The 27,176-nt window shown below is 41.2% G+C and overlaps 2 long non-coding RNA genes across 5 annotated transcripts; one reads left to right on the top strand and one right to left on the bottom strand.

The window, feature by feature from the left end:
- The first annotated feature begins 922 nt into the window (after positions 1-922).
- LOC131590162 (uncharacterized) lies at positions 923-17,776 on the top strand. Its single transcript, XR_009279998.1, has 3 exons — positions 923-1,010; positions 6,913-6,981; positions 16,314-17,776. It is a non-coding gene; the product is annotated as an uncharacterized LOC131590162 (long non-coding RNA).
- LOC131590149 (uncharacterized) lies at positions 1,005-25,730 on the bottom strand. 4 transcript variants are annotated; one of them, XR_009279987.1, is made up of 7 exons: positions 24,950-25,730; positions 12,414-12,556; positions 4,861-4,987; positions 4,560-4,671; positions 2,922-3,076; positions 2,686-2,763; positions 1,005-2,432 (listed from the first exon to the last, which is right to left on the bottom strand). It is a non-coding gene; the product is annotated as an uncharacterized LOC131590149 (long non-coding RNA). The 4 variants fall into 4 exon arrangements; XR_009279989.1 differs by lacking the exon at positions 12,414-12,556 and adding an exon at positions 5,652-5,830; XR_009279988.1 differs by lacking the exon at positions 12,414-12,556 and having other exon boundaries at positions 24,946-25,730.
- Positions 25,731-27,176: the final 1,446 nt, after the last annotated feature.

Here is a 27,176-nt window from a genome sequence, read left to right as displayed (position 1 = left end):
CTTCACCAGCAAGGCATGCAGGTCCCCCTCACCCCTACCACCAACAGCATTCTTTCTTATTGGTGTCAAAATCCATTCTAAAATAGGAGCTGGATGTGTAATTTAAAACCTTTATTCAGAAATAACGAAGGATCCCCAGTGTCCTTTCCCTTTGACAAGGCCAGGGAAAAGCTACCTAGTGCCAATCTGTTGTTAACACACTTGAAATGGGTACCTCAGAAGGATATTGGCAAAGGTAGTTTTCATACTTCAGTTTTACTGAAGATGTGCACTCCTTTTGTGCAAATTCTGAGCTGTTCAGTGCTTCCAAATTTCATAAACTCTGCAGGTAAAGTTGTTTTTTCCCCAGTGAACTCCGAGGACATGTGCTGCTGGTGGCCTCAAGCTGGGAGTGACTTTTGGTGGGTGGCTCTTGGTGAATAGAGCAAGTGACACTCAGATGCTGAAGGATTCCAGAGGGCAGGAGAGTGCCCTCACCTGTTACTGACTCAATACATAAACTTACAATTAAAAAACACCCCAAAGCAGTAGGTTCTGGTCTCCTCAGCCCCAGCACAGGCCTGCACCCTGAGGTAGAACATGATAGAACATGGTAGAATAGACTATTGTGTTAATTTTTTTTTTTGTTTTAAGGTCCAGGCTTCCACCACAGCAAACCTGGTGAGCCACTCTGTCCAGGATCAGTAAAAATACAGCTCTTGCTCCAGGCTTGGTTTATTTACAGCACCAGGAGCAGTTATGTGAGCAAGGCAAGTCTCTGCCTGCTGGGCATGCAAGTCCCTCCAGCAAGAATGAAGATGTGTGACCATCAAAGCTGTGCTTAGCAGTCAGGAGCACTGTCCTGCAGCATTCCTGCTGAGGCACACTCAGCTGAAACACTCAAGCTGTGGCATAGGGGAGTTGGGTTACACAGGGGAGCAGGCTGACTCTTTCCTAACTGAGCATCTGCTGTGCCACAGCACAGGCAGAGAGAGTTGTCTGGGGGCTCCCTCTGACATGCTTCTGTGGAGGTAATGCTTGCTGAGGGTGCTGGAGTGTGCATGTGCTTCTCCTGGGAGGGGAGAGAGGGTGTGTTGTTAACCACCTTAATGAGATGGAATGTTTTACTTGGGAAAAAGTGCATACACTTGGCAATAAAATGGAGCTTTGACCAGACAGCTGTGACTTAAATCAACCAGCTTGAAGCCCACACTGCAGAGGGATGGGTGCTGTATCATAATGCTAAGGTATAAAAGCTTTTCTGTCAGTGGTGGTGGTTTTCATTACTTGGCTTCAAACAAGTGACTCAGGTAGGACATTAAAATTAACCACGGTTATTAAATATTTGGGGGAAATGAGTGTCATTCTCCAGCCAATAACAGCCTTCTGCTCCTGGGCTATCCAGCTGTGTCTTTAGCACTGTGCATGGCTTAGTGTGTACCACCAGGCACAGCATTGCCTCAAGCAACACTTGAATGCATCCTGATATTACTGAGGGTCAACAGGATAAGTGCTTTGGGAAGGCTGAGATGGCTTAAGACAAATATTATGGATGTTATTTGGTGTTTATTTAAAAGTGAAGGGCAGAGGAAAGAATGGAGATGGTGAATGCTGTTTTCTCTGCTCCACTACCCAGGGGGGATGTGCTACGCTCTGCTTTTGCTTACTGTCAATCCCACCAGTGTAAGAAAGGCAGTGGCTGGGAGCCCTGAACTGGGAAAGCAGGAGTAGCACACAGATCCTGCCTCCACCAAGTGTGGCTGATGTGGCTTGCACCCCGCATCTGCAGCACACACCTCCTTTGCTTTCCATGTATGCAGTGTGTAAGTGCTGTGCAGCAGAGGGTGTTGTGTGTTTTAGGAGTGTAGGGATGTGTGTTTTGTGTCTCCAGTGTGGTGTGCACTTGGGGCATGCCAGGGGTTTGTGTCTCACATGTACAGCATGAGTGGTTTGTGCTGTGCAAGAAGCAGTACCCCTGGGTGCCACTGCATTCCCCCCATAGCTGCCCTGCAGCCTGCCCCAACACTGCCCAGCATGGCTGTTGTCATGGCCAGCTGCAGCTGTCTGGGGATGAAGTGCCCTGTTGGGGTGCCAGCCAGTCTGGCTGCTGTGCAACAGGATTCTGCCTGCAGTCCTGCTGGGTTTTCAAGGCTATAAGGGTTTTCTGTGTCCCACTCCCCCTCACAGCACAGCCCTGGCTCTGTGTGAGCTGAAGCCTTGTCAAGAGTGGCCTAACACTCCCTAACACAGGTGTCTGTGGCTGCAAGAGGCACACATCAGAGACAGCCCACAGGTGAAGGTGCATGGCAGACTGCTCTCATGCAAGCATCTCCACAGCAGCAGGAGAGATGCTGAAGGTGCAGGGGCTTGTCCAGCTGGGGTGGGACACAACTGTAGCTCCTGGAGCAAAGGCATCTGCTCTTCCTCCTCAGGGAAGCACATCTGCAAAAAACCTAAACCCAAAGCAAAGTTATTAATAGAGGCATTTTTCATTGCAACAACCTGGGTTTATAACTCTAAGGGGGGGTCAGTCTGCCAGCCTGCTAGGGGAGAGGTCTTACAAGCATCTACACTAGACAGTGAGCCAAAAACTCAGTAAAGCTTGGGCTCTGGAGATGTTTTTTACTGTTTACCCTGTTTTCAGTTGCCCTAAACACAGAGGAACAGTGTAGGGAGTCATAAAGTGTTTGTTTTCAGTCCACTCACCTTAGTGTCCCTACTCTTGATTTATACCGTCTCATCAGCTGGACCACAGTTGTTCTCTGGTTTTGCATTTTAACTTACCTGAAAGAAAACCATATGTACATCATATCATGCAGACAGTTAGAATTATTTATTTTTGATTTACAAAGCAGCTCCTTCAATCTGTTGCTAGCAATGTGTCCATAAAATACACTTTAACAACAAATAGATGAATCAGGGACAAGGGGTGCTGTACATACCTCACAGCCAGACAAACCCCATGGTAGCAATTTCCTTCAAAGGTCTTCCACTGTTTCACCATCCACCAGAAAAGGCTGATTCAGGCTGCTGGCCACGTGCAGAGGGGATTTCTTCAGCAAATTTCTTGCACAGAGCCTGTGGGCTCAGCTGCTGCCTGAAACAAGAAACACACAATAGAATAGCTGCAAAGATTTGATCCGACAGCTGCTTCATCTTCTGCACTGATTTAAAGCACCAGAGCCCTTTCTCAACCTGGCAATAAAGTCAGGCATTTATATATTTTTTAACATGTACATAAATGATGTATCTATAGATATGTGTGTGTATTTATATACACACACACAGCTACACATAAGTACATATATATTTGCATATGTGTACATATATATTTATATCTATACAAGGGGGAAGATGGACATATACTTGACTAAAAAAGACACTTGGGGCAGCCAATTAACAATCAAGACTTTATTATCCAGTTCAGCATGGGGTGCTATCCTGTGCACCTCACAGGCCCACTTAGTAAATTAAAATGCAACATTTTCAAGTTTTAGCCTGTGTGACAAATGGCACGAGTGCAGCCTAGGGTACAGCAGCAGCCTGCCTGCCACTGAGGGCCAGTCAGAAACCCATTCCACCTCAGCATCTGAAACTGTGCCTAGTATCTTTTTAAAGCCCCCATGTCACAATTTTTAAACAGTAAGCAAAGTGAGGTTGAGGGGGAAGCGACAGCAGGAGTAGGGAAAACTGCATTTCCAGAGATATGATGATTCCTGAAGTCAGACAAGAGGTTACCAGTGCCTGCTTTGGGATGAGAATTCCAGGTGCCCATGAGGAGATGGCTTCTGCCACTCAGGTGAAACCCATCATTTCTTCCTGTGGTTTATCCTATTCCAATGTCTTCCTTCCCCTGCTTCAATCTTAGGAACTTAGCTCTTGGTTAAGACGTGAGCATTAGGTCAGCTCCTGTGAATTTGTAGCTGAAGTGTATTCAGCACTTACTGAAACAGTTACAGCCCTTTATATATATGTATAAATATGTATAATATTATATTTTTCGATAAATAATAATATGTCTATTGATATTTGTAGATATACATAAAAGATATAAAAGATCTTTTATAAAAAGACCTGTACAAAAACATCTGGCATATCTAGGTGACCATCAGACACTGTCCCAACACCTCTGTCACCTGCAAATGGTGCAGAAACTTGTCACCAAAACTAAGGCAACTGAAAACCCAGGCACAAATAGTGCAGTGACAAATAGTCACACTTCAGGGCTGTGATGGTTGGCCTGTTCCTTGGAAGTGAAAGTCTAGGGTAAGTTACTCCACAACATATGTTTTTTCAAGAGAGGAAAGCATTTGCAAAACTTGCAAGATGATTCTATAGCTGCAACAGGAGCTTGTATCGTACATGCTTCTGATGGTGCCTTGTTACCTCATGCTCATGCTATACAGCCTTCTCTGTTATCTGCAGACAACTTGGTCTCACTGGGCATTTTCTGCACCACACTTTGCATTCCTCCTCCTTTCCCCAGTCGTCCTCTCCCAACAAAGGCTCTTTTTTCCAGGAGAATTAAGGCGCAAATTGTCGTATCTGTTCCAAGGGCAGAGTGTGTTGGGCTTACTTACTCTGTGAGGAGTATTGGCAGTCATGGGACTCCAACAGCTGGATCTGAGCATTTCCTTTAATTGAACAGGTTTGCAGTCTCTGTGCTGAAGCAATTCTCCACATCACACAAGCCTGCATACCAGAATAAAATGAAAATTTAAGAGCGCTGGCTAACAAGACCGAGAAGCTCATTGTTTGAACAAGAGGCTGATTGTCTGGGTGCTCGAGTGCCCCATTCCTCCAACATTAAACCCACACGAGGGACAGCAGCCTAATCCACAGCTTGCTGCCAGGTGGTATAGAAATTAATCTTCTACTTACCGGGGCTATTAGTTGCGGTGTTCATAAAGGTTTGCAACCCAATGAGGCGAGCGACTAAAATTTTCTCCTTGTCAGAGACAGGCATGGCAACGTGGTGATATGAAATGTCAGCCTCCAGGAGCCTCCCCTGTGGTGAGGAAAGTGTGGATGGTGTGTACCAGGGAGGGGAAGGGCACCCCAGCACCTTCTGTTTTAACACATGAGCCCCAGGCTGTCTAACTGCACAGAAAATATGTTGGAGCATGAGGGATGGACTGGGAAAGCCCAGGCTCACCAAGGACCTCAGCACCAGGCCAGCATAACGTGCAGAGCTGAGCCAGTTTGGTGTTCATGAAGACAGGAAGTATTTATTTTTTTTCCCTCACATTTAACAACACCAAAATTCCTATTTCTAGTCTGACAGGCCCCTTGAGAGTACTGCACACACAACACAGAGACCCTCATTAGGTGTCCCAAAAGCTTAGGGACCTGCTTCAGATCTGCTTGCCAGGACATTTCACTCATCTTCCAAGCAGGGTATGAGAGGAGGAAGAGAACTCCTGCCCTTTATTAGTCTTCTGCTCCCTTAAAATCCAAGGAGGAAAAGGAAAATACTCAGCTGCAAGCAGGTGATCAAAACAGGAGCCACATAAACATAAACATTTGGAAAGGTAAAGCCTCAGGAGTGTTTAGCATGATTGCTTCCAGTTTTCATCTGCTCACATTTCACTGCAGACGTAATTCGCTGCAAAGCACTGCCAAAGCTTTTCACAACAAGGCATGCTGAACTCCATGCAGATAATAATATTTACAAGTACTGCAGCTTTCCCCACATCCTTCCTTAATGTTTTCCCAGCAGCTTGCAGTCCCATCTGGCTTTGGCTGTTCTCACTGCCCTGTCAAAGACTTTCCTTGCCTCATAAGCTCGTGGTTGTGCCACAGGGAGGTGGCAGCCACTTGCTTTGCCTGCATGGTTGACCAACCCGTCTTGCTGTGCAAATGGAAAAGCAAATGGTCAGGGCCAAGTGAAAGTCAGTTCTTTGCCATGTGTTTGTGCATTACTCTGACTTGGTGCCCAGGTACGTCTCTAGGGCATCCCAGGTTATTCCCTAATTCATAGAAATGTTTTGCAAAACAACAGATTTCCCCAAAGAGTAATGCCACAGTCCCACTTTGCTCCATATATTCCTCCTGCTTGTGTCCCCACATGCCAACAATAAACAGTTTATGCACCAGCTTCTTCCATGTCTGCTTATCAAATGTTCAGCCAGACCAAATGATTCTTTTCCCAGGGTTTAATTTGAAGTTCCAAATTTTTGCAAAGCAAAAGAAGAATTGAAAAAATCCAAAAGACTGTAATGCAGATTTTTAGTGGATCCCATGAATAGCAGCAGAGTAAATGCACAGCTTGGACTTAAAAGAATTTGAATACATATTATTTTTGTTCCTCATCTGGCTTGCTTTTTAAAATATACAGCCAATAATTCCACAGCCTTTGTAAAACTACTTTCTATAAATAACAATTTAGCATTGAAAAGAAATGTAAAGGGTTAGAGCTATGCACAGAGATTCACTCATCACCCACAAAAGGAGCTTCTGAGTGAGTTGGACACAGGCAGAAAAGTCAGTTTACCAAAAATGTGAAGAACTGAGCAAATAAGGTATTTAATTTATTCTTGTCCCATCCCATACTTTTACTTAATCTGGTATTAATTGCATCTGCAAGCACTGTCCCAGGATGAGTCCCTAGGCAACGCAATCCCAGCAAAGAGCAGAAGGAAATCTGCATCCTTCATCCTTAGCTTTCACTAGATCCAGACTGGTACCTCCTGGAATCAAAGCTGGCAAGCTGACCCCAGGGTCCAGCTGGGGTCCTGGTAGTGGGAGCTGCAAGGCTGGCTCTGTTTAGCAAGATGGCTTTATCCCTGACCAATGCTGGATGGGATAAAGCATTCTCCTTTTCCTCATCCAACTTTGTCTGAGGTGCAAGGGTCCAAGAACCAAATCAACAGCCTCAGCTTTCCTGAGCTAGAGCCTCCATCTCAGCACTAACCACTGCTTTAAACCTTACAGAGCTAATTTAAGTTCCTGCAGGTGTCAGCTCTCATCCTACCCATGAAGGGGTATGCCTCCACAACAAAGGTATGTTTCAACCCTTCGGCTGACAGCCTTAAAGCTAGTTCCAGTTCCACTCATAAACAAAGCTAGAATCAGCAGAATCTAGTCACAATCAGCAAGTGTCTCTCTGGCAAATGATGAGCAGAAATGTGTCTGCTAAAGCTGGTCTTTATCTTGTAGCTGCAGATGTTTAAAGGTCCATGAGTTACACTACCTCAGGTACCTCTGTTTTTCTGAAACTCCTCTATTTCCCAGGTTTGGTACTAATCCTAAAATCAACAGCAGACAAGGGAGCAGCCTGTGCATGGGACAGCAACTGTCTGCCCTGAAACTGACTGACCAAGACTGACATAATGTAGCAGACTTAGGACCAGCCCTCATCTGGAGCACCCAGAAAAAACACCACCCTGGGTCCTTACCAAGTGAAGAGAGATAGTCAATTGTCCATGACCATTTTTAAAGAATAAGGCAGCATTTAGCAATTCCAACACTAGCTGTAGCTTTTCAAACTTTAGGATGTTTTACTAATGTCTAACTGAAACAAGTGCTTAAATTCCAAGCTTAGTATCATCCCCACACAGCAGCCACAAAAGTGCTGCTCTTTCTATTCCTCTTGGCTGAAGAGACGGGAAATGATGCTCAGCTCTGCTGTCCCATCTCCCTATAATTAATGTGAGCTGTTAATAATGAGGCTTCTCCTTTTCTCAAATCAGACAAGCAAACCTTGAACTCTAGACTTAACCTTAGCAAAAGCAATTAACAAGCATCAATGATTATTTCTTCATAAAAGGATGTATTATATTAAAACAATACCAGTGTTCACACTTATAACTAGACACCTCAAACCTTCTCTTTAAAGCTAATTTGAATTGTTAGTATTACAACACTCAAATTATAGTTACAAACATGCAATTATGTCCCAGAGCATTGCTCAAAGTCTTAATTTACAATAAAGCCAGCACAGACTCCCAATTTGAAACAGCGGTCATCTTAAGAGGGCACCCTTTCCGCCTTGATGAACCACCTTCTAATTGTACTCTCCAATGGTTTTCATCACTATTTTAATAAACATTTACTACCTGAGGTATGATAAGAGAGTCTTTGTAGTAACAGACCATGGAAACAGTATTGTTTCCATTTGAGAGGGTACTAATATTTCTCTTATATATCTTACTGTAGGTTGGGGCTGTAACATCATTACAATCTGTTTTCTCCTAAAAATGTTTGTTACTCAGCATGAGAAAATAATTCTATTTGATACTGAACTTTCAAGTAAAGTATATTTGTGTTTAATAAACATTGAGAAGTTAAATAAATTGTCCTTCTATGCACCATAAATATAAAAAAATTACAGCCAGGTCCATTGTCTGGTAAAAGACAGTCACCTCTGCCACCTCATTTGTGTTGAAACCCATAACTTCGTGGTTTCCCACCAGTGATTTCCTACTCTTCATACCTAAAACCTACTTTCTAGGAGCACTTTAAAATATTTATACACTTCCACCAGTCCTAGATGTCCTTCCTACAGTCCTAGATGAGCCTTGTGCTACTCTGAGCAGAAGGAAATAAGGGTGGAAGTGTGTGTGTGGTTTACATTATATATTATATATGGTTTACCGTATATATTACATATGGTGACAGTTTTTATGATAAAAACCCCAAACCAACCCACACTAAAATTAGCTGGTCACAGGCTTTGTGCACTCATTGCTATTGAATACAAGTGGTCAGAGGAGTATTTGCTTTACACAGGCAGCATTTTTCACCCTGTGGTTAAAAAACTGACTGCTGCAGGCACCACAACCTCGGAGAAACACTTTGAGCCAAATTCTGCCCTTTCAGAAATCCTTTTCCACAACCATGAAAGTTTTGTGGCCATCTGTTCTGCACAAACCCAGTTTGGCAGGTACACCACCTCAGCACTCTGGAAGTTCCAGCCTGGTGAGCATCTCCATCATCATCTCTTGAGAGCCATTATAAGATTTTTTTTCTTTCAATCTTATACAGCTCTCACACTGGCAACTCTGGCCCTGTCTTCTAAAATATGCCTTGAAAATGGGAATTCCTGCCCACACTTGCTTGGTCCACACGGGATGAGTTCAGCAGAGCTTTTGACAGAGTTCCCTTTTCCCAACACAGAGCCTCCCCTTCTTTTTAAATCAATTTTGAAAGTGCAACAACATCTGCCACGAAAGCTGTCCTCTACCAAGGACAAATCATAAAAACATCTCAAATTGGTACCATTACCTTTATATTCAAAAGGAACAAGGAACACTAAATACTGGCCCATAAGCCAGGATCTATCCAAAGACATAAGGACATCTGCCACTAACCCACTTAGGAACACTGCAACACATCACACAGGGACCAAGGGCATTAGGGGCCGATGAGGCAAAGCCTGGGAGCACTGATGAGCTGGTCCAATCACCTCCCCGCAGCTCAGCTCCTGGTCTGTAACTTGGAGCCTTGCTCTTGGGATAGGTATTCATGTGTTGGACTTTCAGGCTGCAAGATCATAAGAAAGAAATAAACAAAAATACATTTTTGCATTTTTAAAAATTTTTAAATGAATTTTTAAAAAAAATTTAAATTTATTTTGCATCTTTTTTTAAAGACTCGGTATTTCGTCTTCCAGTTGCTCTCCATTTCAGAATATTCTTTATGTCCTTCATCAGTCTTGTACTTGGTTACAGATGGAAAATATTAGCTCTGGTTTACAAAACATGGCCCCGTTTCCTGTAACACAGCACAGGTTGGACAGATCTGTCATTTGAGTAGTGTGTCTATTCTGTGGCCAATTCTGTAATCTACAAGCAATGTGATCCTAAACGAGGAATCTCATGTTAGCAGCCAAGATTGGAAAATCCCTGTTTAGTGTGATTGCTGCCAAAACTATCTCACTTGCTAAGGACAAGCTAATTTTCAATCTGCAGTTTAGAAGCTGTTGCTTTTCCTCTTATTTTTATTTTTTTTTTTAATAAATAAATAAAACATAGCTAATTTTTTAAGATGAAAGAAATATACAATTTTAAAAAATGCAAAATTGATTTAGAAGAGAGTTTAGGGTATATGAAAAATACCCCACTGCCTACTAAAAAAAAATCTATTTTTGAATATAATTTAAATGCAACTTGAACAAGTGCTATTTTACAAATTGAAGAATTGCCATTCAAAACAAACAGCAACAAGACTGTTGTGTACAAATAAGAGGAGAAGAGCAAAGAAGCAAATAAAAAGAATTGTTATATGATTGAGATAGGAGATAAACCAAGGATGATGTAGATATAGCTGTAAATGAGAACTTGACATCATTTTGCAAGATGGATCAAGGCAATATAAATAATGGTGACGGGGATATGAGATTATCAAAACTAAGACGGAAGCAAAGCTCAAGAAATTTAATATATCCAGGTTGGCAGGCACAGAGATGAAAGACAGAAGAAGCTACGTTAATTATTAATGATAAGCTTTCCAGTTCACAGATACTTCTAGCTGATAAAAAAGAAAAAGCCACGACACAAGTGTCAACAGTATCCTTAAGTATATATGCTTCAACTCAGTATTTAGGAAAGGGGAATTTCATCTGGAATATGATGAAGAGTCACAAAAACCACATCTTGATGCAGAACTGGCCTCATTTGCTATAACATGCACTTTTTTTCAGTGTTAGAATTCTTCCTTCTTTACCCTTTTAAATCCTTCTTCTGTAGTTTCCTACATGAAGTGATTCTTTCTGTTTTAAGAAAGTTGGGATGGGTGGTTGTGGGGTTTTCATTTTGTTTGAGGTTTTTTTTAAAGCTAAATATTAGTAATGTTAATTTCTCTTGCCTTTTCACTCTTTATAAACATTTAAATTCATACACATTATAGCATCTCACACTTTTCCAGCCCACTCAGGGGATTGATGGTTTATCTTAGGGCATGGGTGGCAAAATAGGAGAAGGACGTTGCAATGTTAGAGCAATTCATGTCTGGAACAGTTTCTCATAGAGAGGTGTCTGAGCAAGACTCAAGGCTGTAAGGGTGAGCTTGGTAAGGTTAGGAGAGGGGCTGGCCCACATTGCCCATGCAGAGAGCTATAAAGGACAGGAACCATGATTTTCCATGTGCTACTGACGTGGCAATCCAGGTGTTTTTGTCAGTATTTGCCCTTTGCCATCTGCAAAGTGAAGGGTTGCCTTGGTCCTTCCCAATTTGATAATGCAACACTCAGAAGAAATTTCTGCTTTAATTCCCCATACTGCTTCAGCTCATGACTTTTTTATTTCTTATTCAGCACACTCAATTACAGTAAAATCCCTCTTAGCAGGAATATGCTGCTAGTGTTGGACTCAGTTATGTGATTGTCCAGCACCTCTCTGCATCTGTGGCCCCTCATTTTTGTGTGGCACAGTCTGGTCCAGATTCTAGGCATTACTCCCACTGGGAAACACCAGTTCTGAAAGCCTCAGGGAAATTTGTCTGGCCTCCCAAAGAGCTTCTCTCATCCCAAGCATCATCTCTAGCAGAGTGCAGGAGCTAATAATATACCTCTGCTTCTGTAATATAGCATTTCCTCCTCTTTAACTTTTACTGGTTCCATTACCAGCTGCTCCTTTGCCTCTGCCACATGACTGAGTGTCAAAAGAAGACATAAATCAGCTTATGGCATTCATTGAATGGTGAAATTGGTGCCTTCTCCCCTTCTGAGGGACTGGAATCTCAAATGCAGCTTCTAAATATACTTTAAAATTTAATTATTTTAGTTAACATTTAAAAGATTTTTTCAAGACACAAGACAAACACATCTGTTCTTGGAGAAGGCATGTACTGAGATTTCCTCAAGAAAGTCACAGCCACTGGCTGGCACAAGAAGGACAAAGCCACAGTTTCACAGGGATGTGCTGGCAACCACAGATTTGGCCATGACAACCAAAACCCTTCCCTGGTGCTTCTGTGCTCATGCAAACATGCTTGCTGGAGAGCTAGAGCTTCCTGCAATTTCTTCCTTCAATTGCTATTAGTAACAAAACATGAAATATCAGTGTTAGTGTTTATGGCTTCCTAATAAAGATGCAGAAACTGCACATAAAAAATTAACAAAGTGTATGATTATGAATGTATGATATGTGACTTATTCTTATCAAACTGACAAAAAGTTTATCTCTTAATATTTATATTAAAATGCTTTGTCGAGATAGTTTCCTGAAATATTTTCTCAGCAATGGTGATTAGGTTTCAAGCATTAGATGGAAATAATGAACAATTGACCAAGGGGAAGCAAAATAGAGCTAAATATTTTTTTTTAATTCAGCTGCTAATTTAGAACAACTGAAATTTAAGATGCTCGCATTAATATAGGAAATACTAACAGGAGTAACTATTTGCTCTCCGCTAGCACCCCGTCTTTGGTTTCGCATGGATGATAATCCAGGCTGCTTTTGCCTTAGGAGCCAGGAGTTATATTTCCCACTGACCTTCCACAGAGACATCCAAAAATAGGGAACTGGGAAAGGGATGGCACCAAGCGCCCATGGCGTGCTGATGGCTCTTCCTGCTTTGCACCAGGGATACAGAGGATTTCAGCTTTCATTTTCTTAAATGCTTTTCTACCATTTCTCTACAAAGATGACCATGAGAACACTCATTAACTGAAGTCAAAAGCATTTTTTCCCCTCTTTCTGTTAAATGACTTATTTTAAATTTCTCTTCTAAAGAAATAATTTTAATATACTGCCACAAACACTCGTGAATGGCATTTTGGAGCTGTCAGCTGAAGGAGTCTTCTTTTCAGGTATTTGCTTCCTCAGTGTACATACAAAATTTTTTCCATGTGATGACTTAAAGTCTGATGACATTCATAGAATGCACAAAGTGTAAAAATGTAGTGATCGATACACTGCAGTTTTCCTGCCCATTGAAGAAATACAGAGTGAACACCTACAAGGCCAGGACACAATAAACTAATATTTAATATAAAAACTTGTGTGGTATCCCCCCTTTTAGAGTTCCTTTAAGATAGAAGATAAGTAGAAATACAGACAAGTTGTTCACTTTTAAGATGACTTTTAACCTCTACTACTTGTTTTCAGTTCTTGGCCAAAAGACCAAATGGCACCACACTTTTGTTTTTAGAAGAACAAAAACCCCCAAATAGTTCCCTGTCACAATTCTTGAAAAGCAAAAGCCTTTCTCATGGAATACAGCAATAAATCAATCTTGTCAAGTGACACTAGTTCACAAAGTTATCGATATCTACTTTTGGGAATGAAAAGAAGTGTCAAGATCTTTGACAGCACATTTTCCATTTATCACACATTGTTTTATCACATTTTTTACAAGTCTCAAAATATGCTTTTTGCTAATGCACAACAGACTTTTTTCAGGAGAAAACATTAATTGTTTTAATTGTTTGGAATTTCATACCCTGTGCAGGTGTGAAAGGCTCCTCTAAGTGGTGTACATTTCAATGGTAAAACACCACTAATTATCTCGGCATAAATTACACTTTTCCCTTATTCTTAAAAAAAAACCCTGAAACAAACCCCTAACATACACAGTCCTGCAGGAGTTTTATGTAGCATTGCCAGTTTTATATGGTGAATTTCATATTCTTATTCCCATAAAGGAATCTTCACAAGCAATTTTATTCAGAGAGCTGCTGTGTTAAGATATTTTCAGATTAGAGACCCATTCCACCCCAAATATAATGGTTTTACATAACATGACCATTAAGAGCATGAAAATAAGATTCAAGGCACTAATAACTACTCAGAAGTGATAGTTCAGCTCCAGCACAGCAGTCTGTGGGAAATCTAGGTTTTTAAATCCTCATCAAAGTGTGCTTATATCTTATCCTACAGACTCATACAATGAAGTCTTGAACAATGCTGAAATCATCCCCACTTCAGGTTGACTTGGCACAACAGATGAGCTACCTAAAAGAAACCTTGCCTGGAGATTGTGAGGCACATTCTCATCCCAAATTGGGGGGGGGGAGACATTTTTACCCTGCTGCAAATCACAGAATTCCTAGAGCTGAATTTACATTATTACAGTGATGGATTTCCCTGCAGAGGTGTACATCAATCTACAGTTGATAAGCATTTAGAACCCCATGTAAAGAAAACTAATGTTCTGAATACTGTTCTAAATGCCACCCAAGGATAGAGGAGTTGAAATGGTAACGTGGTGTGTGAGCTTTACCAAGAGCCCCCCACAAGTGCCACAATGTGAAGAGGAGATGTCTTTGCACTGACAAGCCACAAACAGAAGAGCTGACAAGAGATGATTCCCTGGGGCTCATTTGAGCATTGTCTCTGTTCACTCTTTGCAAATGCAGATATCAGAGTTCCCTTTGCTAATATCATGGTGGCAGTAGGTGACAGCAGGTATTTATTATTGCTGCACCAGGCTTTTTTTGTGCTCATAAGCAAAAATATCAGATAAGCATGATGTATAGCACTTTTTATCCCCCCCCTACCCTCCCACCCCAAACTGTGAGCACAGAATATTGTAAAGATCTAGAGGCTTAAGCTCATTTTATATATAATATGCTATATAACATAGCCAGTTTCCGTCCTGTTCATCTACTCCAAAGAAAATGTTTGAAACTTTTTATTTTATGGAGGAATTGAAATGAAAGAATTTTCATTTTTTCCCTCAAATACTCATTATATAACAAATATTTTGGGTAACTGAAGCCATAGTTTGGACATGTAGGTACAAGATCAGAAAAGCTAAGGCAGAGATGGAATAGGACTTGCCAAGAATAACAAGAAGGGATTCTATAAGTACGTAGGCCAGAAAGGAAAGGCCAAGGAGGGTGTACAGGATGGGTATGAGAAGAGAGAAATACTGACAACAGATATGGAGAAGGCTGAGGTACTCAATGAATTCTTTGCCTGTCTTCACTGGCAGTCAGGCTTCTCAGTCTCTCAGGGGATTCTGCCCCCCTACTCTGCCCTCCTGCAACCCCATCTGGAGAAAGAGGTGGACCTGTTAGGTCTAGGGGAGAGCCACCCAGGTGACGAGAGGGTTGGAGCACTGCTGATATGAAACTGAGCCGAAGCTGTTCAGCCTGGAGAAGAGACAGCTCCAGGGAGACCTCGTTGTGGCCTTCCAGTACTTAAAGGGAGCTTATGAAAGAAAGGAAGAGCAGCTGTTACATGGGGAAACAGTGACAAGACAAAGGGGAATGGTTTTAAACTGAAAGAAGGCAGATTTAGGTTAGATTTTAAGAAGAAGCTCTTTACTGTGAGGGTGGTGAGATACTGGAAGACATTGCCCAGAGAAGTTGTGGGTGCCCCATTCCTGGAAGCGTTCAAGACCAGCCAGGACAGGGCTTTGAGCAGCCTGGTCTAGTGGAAGGTGTTCCTGACCAGGGGGGTTGGAATGAGATGATTTTTAAGGTCCCTTCCAACCCAAATTGTTCTGCGATTTTCCTTTCAAATTCCCCTAAAACTACTGCTACTTTTGAGGGTATACAGAATAAAAGTTTTTCTATCATTTATGGAAATTATCTCTTAGCTGCCTCAATCAGCTTATGTGAGCTACCAATGTACAAATTTTTCCAATAAAAATATAGATGCTGAATACCAGCTGTCTCTCAGTTCTACCAAGCAAGAGGTGTTGATTAGACACAGGGCTAAAGGTACCAGCCTGGGTGAGCAACAGAGGCTGTCAGCAGGAAAAAAATATTAAAAAGTATTAAAAAGATGACAAGAAAGGCCTGGTTCTTTGCTAATTCGTTTACAAGAACATGCATAGATTCCTGTTATAGATAAATTTGCATTTAAATTGCTATTTAGCAATTTACTTCCTTGCCGAGCATTTACCAAAATTTTACAGAAACCTTCTTCTTGTTCTGAGGAAAAAAACCCAAAAACTAAAAAAATATTTTCATAACATTTTGGCAAAGCAATTTTCTGCACTTTCCTGAGACTTTTTGGACAAGGATTGTACCAATTCCTGTTATCCAGACGTGGAAAGAATTGGTACCAAGTTGCATATAAACATCAGGGCCCGTAAAGGTATTTTAAGGTAATGAAAAAGTACCTTACCTGAAAAAAGTTGCATATTTTTTATTAAGTATGCAGAGCTAACAGAAGTCCAGCTCCTGTCCACCCAGCAGGAATGATTCCACCAACGTAAGTCACCTTTTCAATCTCCCAAGGTTGGTGCAATAACCTTAGTTTCCTTCACCATATTATGCTTTCACAGAGTTTCATCAACTTTTGTCTCCCCGTTACAGTATTATAAAAACAGTTGCCAATATTGACATCATTTTTTAAAAAGGTCATTATTTTGCATAAATAGGTGCAGCACTTAAGAAAACTCCCAATAACAGAGTGGGTTCAGACCAGATTTTCTTCCAGGTCTTCTCAAGCCCTGGGAGCACCACACTGGGCCAAGCCCTGCCCTGCACCTCCAGCCATGGATTCAGCACATCGGTCCTGGAGCCAGGGGACCTCACAAGCTGCAAACCATCACGAGCTGTCAGCAACGTCCACAAATCTCACAGACATCTGTGGCTTATCAAGCCAGCAGCATTTTTCCTACATTAATCTCCACTAGGCCTGCCCCAGCTTTCATTTCAAAAGACTTGGCATGGTATCTTATTAAAAAAAAAACAACAAAAAAACCCAAAACAAAACAAAACAAAAAAAACCACCAAAAAATTTTTAAAATTGCTCAATTTCTTGAGATGCAGCTGGTTAGGAGCAGTGCCTTTGAAATGTGAGCACATTGCAGAGATGTGGACATGCTCATTGTAGGCAGCTTGCAGCACAGGGGACAGCACTAATGCCTGCAAAAGGCTTTTAGAAGCTGCTTTTGGGTGATCCTTCCCCTTCTTTTGGGGGAGTTTGGGGAGTGCTTTAAGTAGCTGCTGTGCTGGGTAGTTCATCTGGATGCAGTGCACTTGTGTTGAACACTCTCCACCAGCCATTGATTCTCCCAGCAGCTTTCAAAAACCTGCTGGAGGGCTGCAGCACCCTCCTGCTGGCCATGTTGGTGTTCTCCAGCACTGGCTTTGCAGACAGTGGCCAGGTTAAGGCAACAGTCTTCACTGCTGATGTGATGGACACCCAGGAAACTGCTCCACCACATTGCACATGTCCAGCTTGGACCCCTCACCACACTGGTCATCCTCCTTCCCACATATTGAAGGCCTTTTCATAAAAATCTTAGGGCACAAGCAGTAATTAATATTCATTTCCTGTGCACAGCCAAGAAATATTAGCACAACAAAAGCCCAGCCACCGGTGTCTCAGTTTACCTGAGCATGCCTTTCAATGCTCCTAGAGAGTGCAGGTGGGGCAGGTAAATTGTCATCCTTATAGGTCTAAAAGCACAGGAGTAGGGGTGGCTGTGCTCCACACAGATGAAAAAAAAAAAAAAAAAAAAAAAGGACTAATGGTGTTTATAGTTACAGCCCATTTTCAGCTCCAGCTGTCTCAAAGCAGAGTGACATAAAACACATAAGTTCATTGTATTTCACAAGAGGATATCCATATCCTTTCATATCACATTAAAAATGTCAAAATATCTTTCTGTTCAGAGTGTGCATGCCAGGAAAAGGTCAGAGCAGCATTTTCAGTACTGAGCACGCGGTGCTCATCACCAGACCAACTCTTCTCTGCCATGAACATCCCAAACTGAGTTATCAACTCAGATATCCTTCCTTTTACAGCAGAGTGATGCATTTAAAAGCAGAAAACTTAACACTTCCCAAGTAAAGAGAATGTTAAAAATTTAATTCCTATTTTCTCCAGAAATTCAGCTAAGCAATTTCATTGTTAGCATTTCCAAGAAAAGAACTGGTTTCCCCCTTGCTTCTTTACAGTGGTCTATATATGTTCTAGGAAAGACTTACTGCATTGTGAATTTGAAATTACTCACTTGAAGCAGCTTAGGAACAGCTTTCAATATCACTGAATGTCCAATGGCTCCATTAAATGGGTGGGGCACCAAGATGCTTGAGCCTTCATGTAGGGAGGGAAAATTGTGACTAAATGTAAAATCTTTTCAAATGAAACTTCACAGTCAATTTATCCTAGTCCTGAAGAAGCTGAGAATTTATAGCTCACTTACTATCTTGAGGTAAGGTTGTAGTTAGAAGATGTTGGAGTCCCATCAACTTTGACATAGGATGTTGTTACATTCAGAGACCAGGAATTTAATAAAAACAGGATTTCACTAAGAGGACTGCCAGGAACACCTATCCAGTGTCTCAGGGAAACTCTGGTCCTGCCTTACTAATCTTTAGCAGTCACAAGATATAACTCCACACCAATTAACCGATGAGAAATCAAAAAAAAAATCTTTCTGCCAGTCACATTTCTTTAAAAATTAGATTTTTTAATGTAACCAATGTGACAAAGACTCAAAAAGACATGAACTCTCATACATCTACCTCTACACTGAGTTTGGAATGTGCCATCATTGGGCGACTTTCACAAAGCAGAAGAAGGCCTGGGGGCACTGGGATGATTGTCCCAGGGATCACAGAACCATTTAGGTTGGAAAAGACCCCTAAGATCATGAAGTCCAACCTTTAACTCATCATCACCTTGTCAACTAGACTCTAAATGCCACATCCAGTGGCACTGAACACCTCCAGGGATGGTGATTCCACCATCTACCTGGAGAGTCCATTCCAATGCCAGACAACCCATGAAGAAATTCTTCCTGATTGTCAGGATCATACGTTATTCTCCAAGCTCCATACGGCAAACCTGGGTTTTCAGATCTAATGTTAATTCTTATATTTCATTTTCCATCACAAGAAAAAGAAGATATTTCTTAATTAAAGATGTTTTCCCCCTCAGCTAAGTTGGTAATTCTCCAAAGATAAACCCCAACAGACATCTTAACCTTAAGAGAAAAATTTGAAAGAATTACACCAAAGTCAGTACAGTTACATTAATACAAACACTAACCTCAACCTTTTCACTCCACTTTTAAAGTTTTCCTTTCTCTGATCTACTGTAAATCTCTTTGGTGCTATGGAGATCCATCTCTCCATGTCCAGATTACCAGCCTGTAGTGGAAATATAATACCAGCTTGTATCTATAGACAAAACATCACTGAGGCCACCTTTACGATTCCAGGGGCAAACCCTTGAACAATCAATCATTTTTCTGGCTTCATCTTTAAAGGAAGTTGGGAACATCAAAGAACATACAATTTCCTATTTAATGTGAAGCAAAAAGCATCTCCAAAGGAAGACACTTGACTGGTCTTACCTGAAAGATATTTTTCTTTACCTTTAAGTGTTTCCCCCATGCTACCTCATCTTGACCTGTTTCTTTATCTCAAGTACTGTTATTCCTAATGTTTTGGTCAACTAGAGATGAGACACCCTTCTTATTTTAAATAGTCTTATCCATGTAAAAAGGGAATATTGCTTGTCTCGTTCTTGTTGCAATCTGATTTATAGAAACATAGAAATTGCTGAGTTGGAAGGGACCCAGCAGAATCATCAAGTTCAACTCTTGGCCCTGGTCAGGACACCTTGAGAATCCCACCATGTGTCCCAGAACATTGTCCAAATGCTTTTTGAACTCTGTCAGGCTGGTGCTGGGATGACTTCCCTGGGGAGCCTGTTCCAGTGCCCAGCCACCCTCAGGATAAAGAACCTTTTCCTGATATCCTGCCTGAACATTCCCTGACCATTTCATGCCATTTCCTCAAGTTCCTTTGTATACACACATATATCGTATATATAAAATACATATTTGGATGATGCATTAGTTAGATTTTATTTCATCAAGTTCTCATGAAATTTGAGCATTTCAAGCTAAAATGGTATTGAGTGCTCAGGGCTTAAAAGCCTTCCCATTTACCAGCAGCTTCTGTCTCCCAGCGCTCAGACCCCTGAGCCCTAGTGTGGCTTGTCAGTTTTCCTTGGCTCTGGATCTACCTGCCACCAGCTAAACCACAGAAAAACAGAACACATTTCATTTACATCTCATCTGTTCTCAGGCTTGGGTTTAAGTTATGTTTTTAGGAGCTCTGCTTCTTGTTTGAAGTAGCTTTTGTATATAAGTCAGAAGGGCTGTTAAGCTGTTAGGCTCATGCTTCCCCCAGGTTTCAATTGAAATTATGGCAGTTTTGGGTGTAATACAAGTGTTTGCTTCCCTTTAATTAAGGCATTAATTAATTAAGACATTCCCCTTAATGCCTCTTTGCAGTCCAGTCATGGCCTGGTTTGGAAGGGACCTTAAAGATCATGTAGCTTCAAAGCCCTGTTGTGGGAAGAGACACCTTCCACTAGACCAGACTGCTCAGAGCCCCATCCAACCTGACCTTGGGCACTTCCAGGGATGGGGCACCCTCAGCCAGCTTCTCTGGGCAGTGTCTCACCACTCTCACAGCAAGGAATTTCTTTCTAATATCCAATCTAAGCCTGCTCTCTTTCAGCTGAAGTCGTTGCCCCTTCTCCTGTCACTACAGTTTCAAGTCTATAATTTTTCTGCTTTTATTTTTTGTGTCTACTATTTGTCGCATCCTTTTTTTCACTAAAGCTTTTAATCAATTAAAACCAGTGAAGAACACTTTCACTGCTAGCTGCTTCCCACCCCAAACAGTTCTCTTTCCCCAAATCCTATTGCAAGAGACAGGGTATACCCAAGAACACTGTGGGTTCAACTTCAAAGCAGGCTCCTATTGACACACTAATTCACTGTCACCTCAGAGATCCCATGTGCCAATTTCTTCAATAAGCAGGCTCTGCCAGCAAAGAGGTGAAATTATTGTTTTAATATTAGCCTTCCTTTTATCTTTGAAAAGAAGCATTTGTTTTGGCACTATCAAGACAAACCTTAATAAACTGACTGGCAAACAGTGTGTTTAGCAATGAAAATGATACCCGGACAGGGATTATAATGTAAGCAATAAAAGGGAATAGAAAGATTTAGGAAAGGATGTGATTTATAATGACTTTAAGGAGGATAAGCTTCTACATCTGTGATTGCTTGATTCTATAATAATTTAATTGATTATCAGAGCTAACAGGTTTATTTTTTCATGTGAATAAAAGCTGTTTTACTTCAGCTTTTTTGCATTTATTTTACAGCCTATATTAACATGGATATTTTTTCATAAATCTTGGCTCCATCATGTTATATTCATTCCATAGGCTTAGAAACCTAAATTAGCTTGGGCTGGGGGAGGGAGCTAGGAAAGCTTGTGGTTACACCTGTTGTTCTGCATAGTAGTGGAGGGGGTTTTGGGGATTTTAGATGAAAAACAGTATCACTCTGCACTGACTCACCATCCTTTTCTTTACTCTCTGCTGACAGGTCCCCCAGAAATTACCACTCTCCCCTTCAGGCTAGTTTTCAGCCATGCTGACAAATTCAACACAAACCCAAACAATTCTGGGAGGCACCTGAAGCCATCCAATGTACATTTTTTGCACGCCACTTAAGGCAGTAGGTACTGCTTCAGTACCTACTAAGTACTTCAGTACCTACTAAGCTTGTAACTCCCCCTGCATGTCTTTTCTGAAACAAGTTAGGGATGGTTGTTATTTATTTCTCTATAAACTAATCATCTTCTCACCAACTCAAAATTCAGGGAAGTTTTTATGTACTGGTAAACATGTACATTTTTTAAACAGGTTCATAAACTCAAAGCGCTGATCTTATTGGGTTGCTGTCATACTGTGGTTTTAACTCATATTTACAAAAAAGGTGGGATTTGACAATATTTTAATAGAAACTCTATATTTTATGGATATATTATTGATAGTTATTTGCATACAGGGTGCAGGAGTGAGCATACCCTGAGCTGTACCTGCTTGTGAATATTAGGCACCTGTCTGAGGCTTTCAAGGAAATTTTTAGCTTTTGTACCCTCCCCCAGCCTCGTTCAACATTTGGGGATGGAGGCAATATATCAGAACAGTTACGTTTGGACTCTATGATGTTTAAGGTCTTTTCCAATCTAAATGACTACATGACTCTATAAAGATTTGAGGTTCCTGAAGGTACCAGTCAAGAAAAGATAAAACAAATCCTGGGACAGCCCCCAGGGAAAAGGCAGAAACAAGCAAAAGCTCAATGGCTTTAAGCAAAAATAGTAGAAGACTTTTCTGTCAATCAAACAAAAAAAAAAATCAAACAAACAAAAAAACCCAAAAAACCCCCCAAAAAACCCCAAAAAACACTACCAGAAAGCTTTTAAATCTAAACAGCAATGACATTTTGGAGAACCGACATTTAAAAGTTCTTACCTCTTTTTACAAAAATTAAATTCTTCATAGGACAGCATTTGCTTGAAAATCAGGTTATACTACATTAATCCTGTTCATTTCCTAGCTGGAATTTCCAACTAAGATTTTAATAAATTTTTTATTCTCTTATGAAGTTTCAATAAAAATTCAGTATAGTTTCTCCACAGAAAGCCCTAGAAGCTAAAAACTGACTAAAATTTACCTCACTTGACTCAAGTGGCTGTGTAAGAGTGGACACATTTGGGGAAAAAAATAGCATAAAAATCTAAGTCTACTTGTAGATGGTAAACTTTGCCTAAGCAGCAAACAGAGCAGATATCCTAAATGAGTACATAAAATATAGCAACAAATTTAGGTCATAAGGGTTCGAATTTCACTGTGAAAGTAAGCAAGCCTAAATATCTAAGCCTAAAAATTATTTCATGACACTTGTACATGCAGACCAGCCTTTATATCTATCAACATTTAACAGAATAATTAAATACACTCTTAAAATGCAAGATAAAACAAATGCTTAGTTTTCTCTCCCTACAATTTCAACAATTATTGTTCCATTTCAAAGGAAAGCAAATAAAACTTTACTTTTGGAGCGTGCATTTGATGTGCATATATGGAAAACATTTGCTGTTATCAGAATTGTTGGAGAAAAAAAAAGAAGATCAGCTTTTAACCGGTCACTGCAGTGGATATTTTTAAGGGATTAAACATCAAATTAAAATGAATGCCCCTGTTGTGCAGCTCAGAGGGGAATCTGGCCCTTTGAAGCCCAGTAGGGATTTTGCATGTTTGGTCTGTACTGAAGGTGTGTAGATCACCTTGCTTCTGGCCCAAGGCAGACCTGTATTTTTAGCCTCCTGCAGTGCCAGTTTTACCTTTCAACGCTTGATGGAGCAGTTTCCCAGGATTTCCGTTTTGCCTGACTCCTGCTCCAACCTACCTTCCTGCTACCTCAATACATCGCGAGCATTTCCTACCAGCCTGGAGCTGTGAAAAAAAAAAACCGGCCCAAGCTGAGGATTGTAGAAAAGTATCCTACCAAGTGTAACATTACACAAAAAAAAAGAAAGTCATGACCTTAGCATTCAATTCCTTACATTCATATTGCTAATTTAAAAAAAAAATGCTGCAATCCTCTGTTGGTGAAGTGAAGCCATTACAATATATTCTGACACAAGGAGAATTAAGAAGTGTTTGGATGATTCCCTCAGGCACACAGTGCAATTCTTGGGGTGTTCTGTGCAAGGTCAGGGCTGGACTTAATCCTGATGGGTCCCTTCCAACTCAGTCTATTCTGTGATTAAGCAGGGATTTGGAGAACAGGCCTTAGGGCTTTGTTCTGGAACATCTTCCAGAAAATAAATTGGCTGGCTGGCAGACAGTATCAGGTATGGCCAGCATCCTCCAAAGGAGACTGAAGTTTGCTCTTGGCTCAGTGTAAGACCAGACCTCAGCATGGGTTTCCCTGCTTGTGGCAACATTGTCAAAAATCTGCTTCTCTTTCACAGAAGACTTCATAGAACAAAAAAAGAAAATAAAAACCTCAAAGCTACACAGACAGCCAAAGGAACAGGCCAAACTGATTTGGACACCTTATGCTTACCTTATGAATAAGCTCTCCACTTCATTAAAGATACACTGTTACAAGCTAACATAGAAATAAGGATACAGGACATTGTTCTGAAGGCTTTAAAAATCCTCTGTAATCAATATACTGGCAAAATACAACTTCAGCAGCAGCAGTTCAGTATCTGGCTTGCTTACTAATCCTTTAATCTTGTCTGCTGCAACCAAGATGAGAGTGCCAACAAATGCCATGCCATAAAAGGTGGGTATTCTCACATACTTCCCTATGCTTTGCATGATTAGAGCTTAATTCTATTAATCACAAACTTCCTGAATGAAAATGGGGTTTGGGCAAATTGTCAAGATTTTATGATGACACTTGGGAATTGTAGTATTTGGCTGAGAAACATCCTTTTAAGCATAACAGAAGTCAAAGTTGCTTCCTCCCTTTTCTGTTTGCAAATTTCAGCAGTTTCCCTTTGTGAAAAGTAATTCTTGCTCTGTATTTTTAATGTAAAATTTTGTACAGTCCTAATGAAAAAAGATTACAGGGTATGGGTGAGCCCCAGCTTGCAACCAAGCAGTCCAAGAACTGGGGACACATACATACAAGACTGCAGACTGCTCAGTGAGTTCTATTTTAAAGAAAGCTGCTGCAAGTTTCTTATAGTCTTGAGAGACTAGTCTAAAGAGAAAGACATCCTAAGAACAGACTACTGTCAGTTTACACCTCAGTGGTCAAGCCAAAACTTCTTAGATCTCCACTGGAGTAGACACTCAAAAGGTAGAGAAGGTCAGGGACAAAAAAAAAACCCCAAAAACCTAACAGCAGCAGATCCTGAACAAACAAATACCAAGAAAACCCACCAAACCAAACCAAACCCCCATTTGATACAATGTAAAGGTCAAACAAAAATGCACAAGACCAGCAGGAGAGGATGGAGGGGGGAAGATAGAGGCAACCCTAAGATGAATCCAGAGCTGTTGAAATTAGAGTATTTGAAAATAAAAGTCAGAGAGACTTCCTTGTATCAGTGTTTTAGCCTGGCCCCTGGACCAGGTCCCCAACTGGCATAAATCACATCAGCTCTGCTGAAGCTGCCTGTATTTATAGCCTGGCACTGCAGTCGTGCAGAACCTCAGGTCTTTACATGTGCAGTTCCTAACGAGTGCATGGCAAGCAGGGTACAGCAGCAAAACTCACGTACTATCGCAGTGGCAACAGTTGCTCCCTGCTTCTTCCTAAACCACTGTAGTAAACTGGCCAGGCTAATCTGGAGAAAACATAACACTTCTCCCTTTGCCTGTTTCTCCTACGGCTCTGGCACTGCAGGCTTGCAAGGAAACCTTCTGAGCATTAGAAATTACTCCTTCATGGTGTGACTAAGACAACAGGAACATTTGATCCCCATCACTCCAGGGCTTGGCTGGGCACAGTGTGATCCACTCTACTCCTGTTAAACTGGAACTCACCCTATAAACTTACTTAGCCCATATGCTTTATCATTTAGCATTAAAAAAACCCCAAACAAACCCCACTCTGTGTGGGAAACAGATGAGTGAAGATTAAAGCAAGAAAAAGTGAGTTTCTTTACTCAGGGTTTCCAAACCCCGTCAGGACACCAGCCAATGCAGACCTTTGAAACTACTTGGCTTAAAGGGTTGTAGTGAAACTAAAGCCCGAGGCCACACTCTGGGAGTACACCCTGTCCCAGCCTGGTGGCAGGAGGGCACCAGTGCACAAGCTCCCCTCATACTCTGCATCCTAAAATTCCTGCTGTCATAACCCAAACTGAAGTGCTCCCAGGTTTGCATCCTGACCTTTTTATGGTATTTTTCCTATGGTGTTCGTAGATGTTCTCCTTTCCAAATAGAAACAGCTTTCAAGATCATTACTGAGCAGACCTTATCTGAAGGAGCTGCTGTCCCGCAGGAACGTAGTGGAAAATATGAAACCACAATGAAAGTTATATCTGGAAACTTCCCATGTGATGAGCTTAAACTTCGTTATTGTAAATATGCTGCTTCTATTCAGCAACAACCTTGGCAGAGTTACAGTTTTTTTCCCAGAAATCAAGTCCTGTATTGCTATGTGACAAAAGTAAATAATGACTCATTAAATGATCCTAAGAAGAAAAACTGAAGGCTTGCTCCTCTCAAAGGTATTTGCACTGGGAAATTTGATAATGTCACCAACCACAGCAGCAAACATTACTTGAAGGTTTTCTCCCTTCGTTGAGCCAGCCAGAAGCATGCTGAAACCACTGCTCACTGTGGTTGTGCAGTCACCTTCACAACAAGGCTTTGTTTTTCCATCCTCAAAGACTGATACAGAAAAAGTTATATGTCAAAAGGGCAGTGCAAAGAATTAGAAGCAGTGTCACAGCTGGTGTTCTTGGTGCCAGGCACACTGTGTTTCAGAGACCAACTCTGTTACTGGAATGCTTATTTCAATTCTACTTGAGTTTAGCTGCATACTCCAAATCCAACACGTTTTAGACGCATTCACAGCCTTTGAGTGAATGTAGCCCTTTAACTAAAAACTCATGCAAGACTCCCAAAGGCAAGAGGCAGGTTCATTTAAAGAAAGCAGGAAACCACAATACAGATAGTTTGATATGGAAAGTCGATGTAAAACCCCTGATACTCCACCATGCAGCAGGGACTTGAAGCCAACTCCAAAAGCATAATTGGATTTAAATCAGTTATTCTTCCCCTCCATTTCACAGCAACAAAGGCATCAGCACTGGCACAGGCAATTTGTTTGTGCCTCTTAAGTTGCCTATTCATAGAACATTGTCTTGGCTGGGGTTTTAATGGGGGAGAGAGAAGAATGAGCTGTCTTTCCTTTGCAACCACCACCTTGGCATTGTAAGGCCTCTGCAATACTCTTCTTAGCATCCTCTTTAGCACCTACAGAAATGGTGCTTTGAACTTTGATAGAGACTGGAGAAGAAAAAGTCATATCTGTTGGATTGAAAACTAGGTAAATTCCATCTAAGAACAAATGAAACCCTTTTATACATTTGTACAGCAAAAATTTGTAGTAAATTCTTACCTGGAACTTTAGATAATGAGATGTAGTTGTCTACAGTAATGAGGATATTCATTCATATCTGCAGCTTGACTCTCAACTATTGAGAGTTACAATTTAATACATTTTCATCCAAGGACATATAATTAAATTATACAATCTTTCTACAATAATTTCTTCACAGTGTAGGTTTATAGCTACATTCCTCTTTCTTTTAATAGTCATATCTTTCCATGTGCACTCCTTGGGTACCTCTGGGACCACTAAGTGCTCCTCAGCACTGGCTGCCACTGCCAGGAGCTCCCAGCACACCCCTGGCCACATTCAGTCACAAGCCTGGGTGCTATTCCTGCTCCAGCTTGTACTACTGGAAAAAAGCTGGAATGCATCAGCTTTAGGGC

Source organism: Poecile atricapillus, chromosome 1, assembly GCF_030490865.1.
Source record: "Poecile atricapillus isolate bPoeAtr1 chromosome 1, bPoeAtr1.hap1, whole genome shotgun sequence".
In the NCBI taxonomy this organism is placed as follows: domain Eukaryota; kingdom Metazoa; phylum Chordata; class Aves; order Passeriformes; family Paridae; genus Poecile; species Poecile atricapillus.
Note: the sequence above shows the minus strand (reverse complement) of the source record. Positions and strands in the feature narration are given on the sequence as shown.